At 46.0% G+C, this 7311-nt stretch overlaps 1 protein-coding gene across 1 annotated transcript in view; it reads left to right on the top strand.

The window, feature by feature from the left end:
* The first annotated feature begins 2062 nt into the window (after window positions 1-2062).
* The window catches only part of LOC147008528 (dorsal-ventral patterning tolloid-like protein 1), a 194515-nt gene continuing 189266 nt past the window's right edge, over window positions 2063-7311 (top strand). The window contains exon 1 of the mRNA XM_085864515.1: window positions 2063-2196. The gene's annotated coding sequence lies outside the window, so the exon portion shown is untranslated. The remainder of the gene's footprint in view (window positions 2197-7311) is intronic.

The following is a 7311-nucleotide window of genomic DNA, read 5'->3' as shown; positions in this document are numbered from 1 at the left end:
TTTTCATTCAAGCGTCTGGATCTCACTATCTGCCATGATCTTTTCTGGGAAGGCCACATTTCAAACCTGGTCTCCAAAGCCAGTCGCCGATTGGGAATCCTCCGCCATGCAAAGTCCTTCCTCAGCCCACCTGAGCTCCTGACCACATACAAAGTTTTCATGCACAGCCTAATGGAGTACTGCTCTCTGCTCTGGGCTGATGCTCCGGCCTCCCACCTTTCTCTGCTTCACGCTGTGGAAACTAAGGCATTTCGGATCATTGGCATCTCCCGTGATGAGGCTCAGTCTTTGGGCCTCTCACTCTCTCACTGCAAGCAGGTCAGTGGTCTTTCTGTCTTCAACCGCCTCCTCTCCGGTCTCGCCCCCCCACCATCCTTGCTGTGTCTGCGATTTGTCCCCACCATATTTCTGCAGGGTGCTCAAGGTCTGCCAACAACCCCCTTCTGGTAAAACTACCAAAATCACAAATCACTGCTCACCTTCACTCTTTCATTCCTCTTTTTTCCCGCCTTTGGAATAAACTCCCTCACTCTGTTCAATCCCATTCTTCCCTCCAGGCCTTCAAAACAGCTGTTCACCACCACCTCGTATTGTCCCCAATCCAAATCCTCGATCTTTTCTACCCCCGTTAATCCACCCCAAACCCACCTCCTTCAAATTCCATGCTTTCCTTCCTGAAAGTCCCTGTAATGTCCATCTTGTATACCCCATGTTCTCCGCCCCATCCCTCTCCCTTCCACAGATCTCCTCATGTCTCTGTTCCCCACTGTTTTGTCCTTCCCACTCCCGCCCCTCTTGACTCATGCCCCCCTTGCTGTGCATTGTGTGTTAGCTCTCATACGAGCCTCGACAAGGTATACAAAAAAAAGAACACCTTGAACATTTGGATCATGTCACCACCACAGCGGCACAAAAGCGAATGCATATTCAAACGCCGGAATCTCTCTGGATATAAAAGTTTGTGGAGAATGGGAATCATCCCTGTATAGCTCGTCTCTGGACCTTCTTAACTTCAATGATGTCCAGCAAGATATTGCCATTAGTCCAACAGCTTGGTGTACCATGAGTGCCTTGAACATCACAGGGCAGGTTTCTTCATCAAGACTCACAAAGGATGGTTTGATTAGCTCAAAAGTTTGCTCGGCCTTGTTAAGCTGAACTGACACATGCCTATGGAAGGTCAACTCGACATCCATGAATATTCCAAGGTCAGTCTCCTCTCCTCAATCACATCCCAAAAGTCTCCATTACCCCCATGCGGTATGACTTCCTCATGTTACCTCTACCCAGGTGCAGAATCTCCCCAGGTGCAGTCTTGCATTTGTTCAGATTGAAGGGAAGTCACCATAATTGTGACCATTGCATGGCACTATCTCGATTATAGGTCCTTCTGGATGACTGAAGTCGATATTTGATCGAAAGGTGGTCCATATAATACAATTGGGCATCATTTGTTTGGACTTGGAAACCTGTAAATGGATTAAAGCAGGCAGCTCATTGATAGGGTTGACAAATTGGACATGACCCCTGTGTTCGTTAGTCTCTTGAGTACATCTGCCCAATCCGACTTGGCTCCTTTCACAATGACTGTTTGTTGTCTTTCGGTGAGAAAAGCTTCCAGCCACGTGATGAGTGCAGGTTCTTTAATACCGAATGTCAGCCCAGCTGTGAACTGCCATCCTGGTATTTTGCAGGCAGCACGAGACATCACAAAGTGCGTCGTAAATCGGATGTCCTTCGTGAAGAGTAGGCGAGCCATCGCCGGCATAATGAACAAATTTAAAATTCCTGCTCTGTCAATTTCTGCCGAGGGAAAGGCAACTGACGAATGTGATCCTCGTCTTGCGGGCTGTCTTCGAGCAGAACGCCAGAAATAAAGAACTTTTTTTGTGGGACATCTTGTACATTGCTTTCTTTCTTAAGATTCTTTTTCATGCCCTCGCCTTATCTGACCCGGCACGACACGTGATCTGCCCCCCCCCCCACCACTTGTCTCTAAGCACCACCCTCTCGACTTTGCTCTTCCCCGTCCTTCGCTCCGCCCCCTTCCTTCACTTACACATCCTTGCCGCGTGCTTCGCGTGCGCTCCAGAGCTCGGATCAAGCGCGCGCAAGCACGTGCTCCATCGCATTCGACTGCAGGTTTGGCCGAACGCTGTGGAACGGGCTCCTCCCCGGTTTGCATCGTTAAAGAAGGTTGGTCGCTTTCGAAACTCACTCGTTAACACTTGTTCGGGGGAACAGCGCACAGCCAGCAGATCTCCGCTGCCATTCATATTAAGCGCCGGCGTGCGCTGCAGAGAGTTCCTCAGGCTGGGGCTGCCGTTTTGCTCCTTCACAACTGGAGTTCCACTTCCCGCGCCCCCCCTTCCATGGAATTTCCGCTCCTGGCTCTGTATAAGTAACTGGAGGAATTTTTTCCCCAACTGTTTGTAATCATTAAGCCTCTAGTAGTTGCACTCCCTGGTGCTCGCTGTATTGTGGGACCGGTACCTGTTCCCTCAGTTCACGGGTGTTTGCTTTTCAGGAGGATACCCGAAGGTGGTGGTGGTGGTGGTGGTGGTGGTGGTGGTGGTGGTCGTATGGCAGCTCAACTGCCAGGGTAGCTATCATTTATTGAAGCGCGACTGTGTCGCTGATGCAGTACCCCTGTACCAGTACACACACTGGAACTGGCACTCATTTTGCCGACCTCGGAAGGATGACGGGCTGAGTCAACCTCCTGGTGTATTAATTCAGCGGCCGACGGGGCTTGAACTCACGACCCTAGGATCCCAAGCCGCCACCCTAACCACTGAGCCAGCACCAGGATACCCAAAGGTCACGGACCTTAGCGGGCACTCTTACCTGAGCTGAGCATCCCCACCCAGGTGACGGACAAACGAGGATTTTTTTCACAGTGTTTGTTTTATTTTCACAGATACAATACAATCAAAACACCTTTGCAGTTTACCTCGCTACGTGGTGAGTGTTGAACTTCCCGGATGGCTCCTTACCTGCGATCCGCGGTCACGTGTTCACGAGACGAGCACAAATTGCCGTTTCATCACCCGATTGGCTGCCTGTTATCTTCCTGGTAGTTTGTGAAATTGTTAATTGCAGCAGGTAACTTTAAACTTTCTCCACATATCCAGCGTCGCTGCAATTCGAGATTCACTTCAAGCTTCTCCACCTGAAAACACGAAACGAAGAGTCGCCCTGAGCTTCGTGGATTGCCAGAAATCTTCACACATCATTTTGTCTCAAATCGCTGGGAAAATCGCATCATGCCGCTACCTGCGCAAGCTCTGCTTCAGTTTGCATGTGCACTCGCCTCCGAGCCGTCTGTAGCCTTGGTTCGAATCTCGAACCGTCAATAAACCGTCATCTTGGTGTTTCGCACGCAGGATGATTCATCACTCTGTCTCGGATGAATGTAAAGAGCCGGAGGGCCCCGTTTGCTAACACTGGGTGTTGTAGACGTTATAGATCCTCACGGTGTCTTGTGCCTTTTGCGAAGTAGGCAAGTTGTCACCAGGCACCCTGATCAAATGACAAATTCCTGCCTGAAACTGTGGAGAGCAAGTGGCCTGGCCTTCTTGGACTTGCAGTCTCAGTTTTTGCTTGCCCGGTGTTGGCTTCACGGTAAAAGTTGGCTGGCTTAAGATCTTAGGGTCTTAAGTTTGACCACCTTCTCCGTTGAATTAACACCAGGTGGTCGACTCAGCCTGCCATCCTTCTGATGTCGGCAAAATGAGTACCAGCTAGCCGGTAATGAGGGCACTGCATCAGTGGCACAGCTGAGCCCCAGAAAATGATGCAGCAAAAGCAGCCACAAGCTGCATACGAATACATAAATAAATAAAGTTTGTTCTTGTCTGGGCAGCAGCATGTCCTACACTATAAACACGTTCACATTCCCAGGTTGTTTGCATGTCACAAGTTTTAATAAACAAACATGCTGACACAAGTTAAAAGTTTTAATAAACAATTATGGATTGTTTAAAAAGGGCATCAAGCTTGTGGTCTCCCATCCTTGTATTGCCCCTCTTTATCCCCTCCTACCCCAATCACATCCTTTTTCTTTTCATATATATATTTACTTCCTCTACCAAAGGTGGATTTTCACATGTAGGATGATTTTTACCGAAGGTGGATCGAGGTTATGTTTTCACCCCTGTCTCTCTGTCTGTCTGTTTGTGAACAGGATATCTCAAAATGTTGTGGATGGATTATGACGAAATTAGGTGGGCAGGTTGGGTATGTGATAAGAAAAAATTGTTTCGATTTTGGTGAAGATCCGAATCTGGATCCGAGAATTTTAACAGTGATTCTTCACCATTGAGTGATGGGGCTAAAACACTATCTCATGAGCATAAGAAGTTATGGATGGATTCAGAGGGAACTTTGTGGATGAGTCGGTTAGGTGACAAGAACGAGCAGATTAAATTTTAGTTCAGATCCAGCCTATCAGTTTGTTTTTTATCAGATACAAAACGTAAACTAATCAGCTTGGCGGAGTTATGTGCTCTACTGAGTGCCCTTCTAGTCACATCTGCATGGCCACATTAGCTTTTCTGTTTTCCCATTACTCTTCTCTTTCTCTTAGACCAATCTCTCGACTGAACTTCAGACATTTATGCCTATTTTTCACCTGTCTTTGGAACCTGCCTTCATAAACTTTTCAGTCTTGGACAACCTTCTTCCAAGATTGTTGTACACTATGATCTCTGATTAGATTCCAACGTTGTCTATTCCTTCGTATTACTGTCTATAGTATCCTTCGTATTACTGTCTTTGACTGGCTGTTGTCTTTCTCCTTCAGCACAGCTTTTTATATGAGACATTAAAAAGGTTATATGAACAGGAGGGTTAGGTTAAGGTTGTGAAGAGTTCATGGCAGTAATAAAGATTTTGTGTGAGGGTGGGAGATGACACGAGATGATGGTGCATCACCCGCTTGACCTATGGAGGGAAGCATACGATAGCACAGCCTCCAGAAGGTAGTTCCACGTATGGAAGAAGAGAGGAATAGAAGAGTTGAGGTGGGCAGTCAGCCTGGATTTTGGAAGATTAACCAGGATTGGGTTGACTTGACTTCAGATCAACGCAACCGCTGACCTTTGGGGGGGAGTCACGTAACTTCCGGGGACATGATGCCATCTTTGTGATATTTCTTTTCTCTCTGCAGTCAGCAGAGCAATTAAGGAGAAATTTCCCATACCCACAGGATGCTAACCCATGGGTTTCTTTTGTGTCCACATTCGAGAAGTGTGGAAGAGCGAGAGCAGAATGGAATGAAACAAAATAGAAAGGGCCAAATACCAACAGCAGAGTACAAGTGATAGTGAGACAAAGGGGAGGGGCACAAGGACACATGGGGATGAACAATCTGCACACAAGCTGAATGAAACACAGCAAGAAGAGGAAAAGAAAAGGGATGAAACAGAAAAAATAACAAACCAACCAATAACTAACAATTGAAAAGAAGTGAGGGAGAGGGAAAAATCACAATAACCTGGAAAAGGGGACTGCTTAGGGATGGAATCATTTTGTGAAGAAGAGATCATGAATGTAGATGAGGAATGATTTGAGGTCATGGTGAACAGCTGGCTTTTAAAGCCCAGGAGGGAAGAATGGGACTGAACAGATTTGGGAAGATGGTTCAACAAGCAAGAGAAGAGAGAAACAACTGAGTAGAGATGAGCATTGAGGCTGTACTGGGGTAGTTTAACACGTGCACCCTGCAGAAACCTAGGAGAGACAGAGTAAAGAGAGGGTAGAGGGTGCAAGACCAAAAAGAAGATAATATAATTCAGACGCCACCAACCTGTCTGTGATGTGAGAGTAACAATCCTGGATTTTCCAGGGAAACAAAAAGGCAATTGATGCAGATGAAGAACAAAACTGAGTCGAAGGCACTGCCTTGGGACACTCCAGCCTTGACAGGGAGAGGAGATGAAAGGATCCCGTTAAGATCTACATGTTGAGTACAAGAATGGAGGAAGTCGATGATCCATGAGAGGAGGTGGCCTTAGATGCCATAAGTAGAGTGTTTGGAGATCAAGGTAGGATGCCAGACTGCGTCAAATGCTCGAGATACATCCAGAGAGATGGCCCTGATCTCATGTCTGACATTGAAGACTTCCATCCATTGTTGGTAGAGTAGACACAGCATGTTGAGAGTAGAATGACCGGGTCTGAAACCGCACTGATGACCTGAGATCAGGCCATTGGAGAAAGGGAAGGATTTGATATCAACTGCGATGATAGATTCCATGACCGTGCTTATAATTGGAAGCAAGCTAATAGGCCTGTAGCAAAGAGGATCTGTTTTTGTACAATGTTTGTGCATTGTAGTGATGTTGGCTAACTTCCAGGCAGACAAAAATGGGTGCAGAGAGAATGATTGAGTGAACAGAGCAGAAAGAGGATGAGCAAGAGCTGCAGAGCAGGTTTTTAGGACACACACTGAACTGATGCCACCCGAGCCTGTCACAGAATCGGAGTTGAGGTTTGACAGAAGCCTCTCCACCTTCTCAAGGGTTGTGCATGCTCTATCCTCTAAGTGCTGAGCATCACGCAAGGAAGCAATACATGCCATTTTATTTGTTATGACTTGGCCAGGGTCATTATCAAGCAACCGACCTCCCAGACTCAAAGGGGACAGTCTCACCATTATGCCATCGATTCTGGTTTGATACCATGTAACTGTTTGCACTTTGTCCTCTTATTTGGTACTATGTAAACAGATTGAACATGATCCTTTATTTCTCCCCCAAACATTCCATCCATAATTTTCCTTTCTTTCCCTTTAATTTTCATCTTTACTTTTCCAAAGCACCATCCAAAAATATGTTCTTTTTTTTTTGAATGGCATGGCAAACCTTTGTGACATCAATAACATGAAAAGGAAATGAATAATTGGTGTAAGGATCTATAACAGAAAATGATAACTGGATGATTAAGGATATTAATCACATCCTACATGCCTGTCATTGTAGCCGAAGGAAAATAAACTTTGTGATATTTCTCATAGACAGAACCATTTTTCCAAATTGGTGAAACCTCAAATTGTAGAAGCAAAATTTGTTTTTCAGTTTGTTTGCCTTTATCATGTCAGTTGTGGGCTTTCTCTGTGGTACTGTCATGTGCATATCCCAAAATTTTAATCCGAATTCGCTGTAAGCGTGTGTATATCATCTTGCAAGGGAAGGATTTAGCAGAGACTGAACCAATAAGTGAGTCATCTACCATTGTAAGTGGTAACTGCACGTTGTACAAATCCATTTTGCAAATGAGTGTCATAATCACAAAGATGAGTTGTAGAAT

Source organism: Eptatretus burgeri, chromosome 18, assembly GCF_056783735.1.
Source record: "Eptatretus burgeri isolate ZD-2024b chromosome 18, Ebu_testis_v1, whole genome shotgun sequence".
Lineage (NCBI taxonomy): Eukaryota > Metazoa > Chordata > Myxini > Myxiniformes > Myxinidae > Eptatretus > Eptatretus burgeri.
Note: the sequence above shows the minus strand (reverse complement) of the source record. Positions and strands in the feature narration are given on the sequence as shown.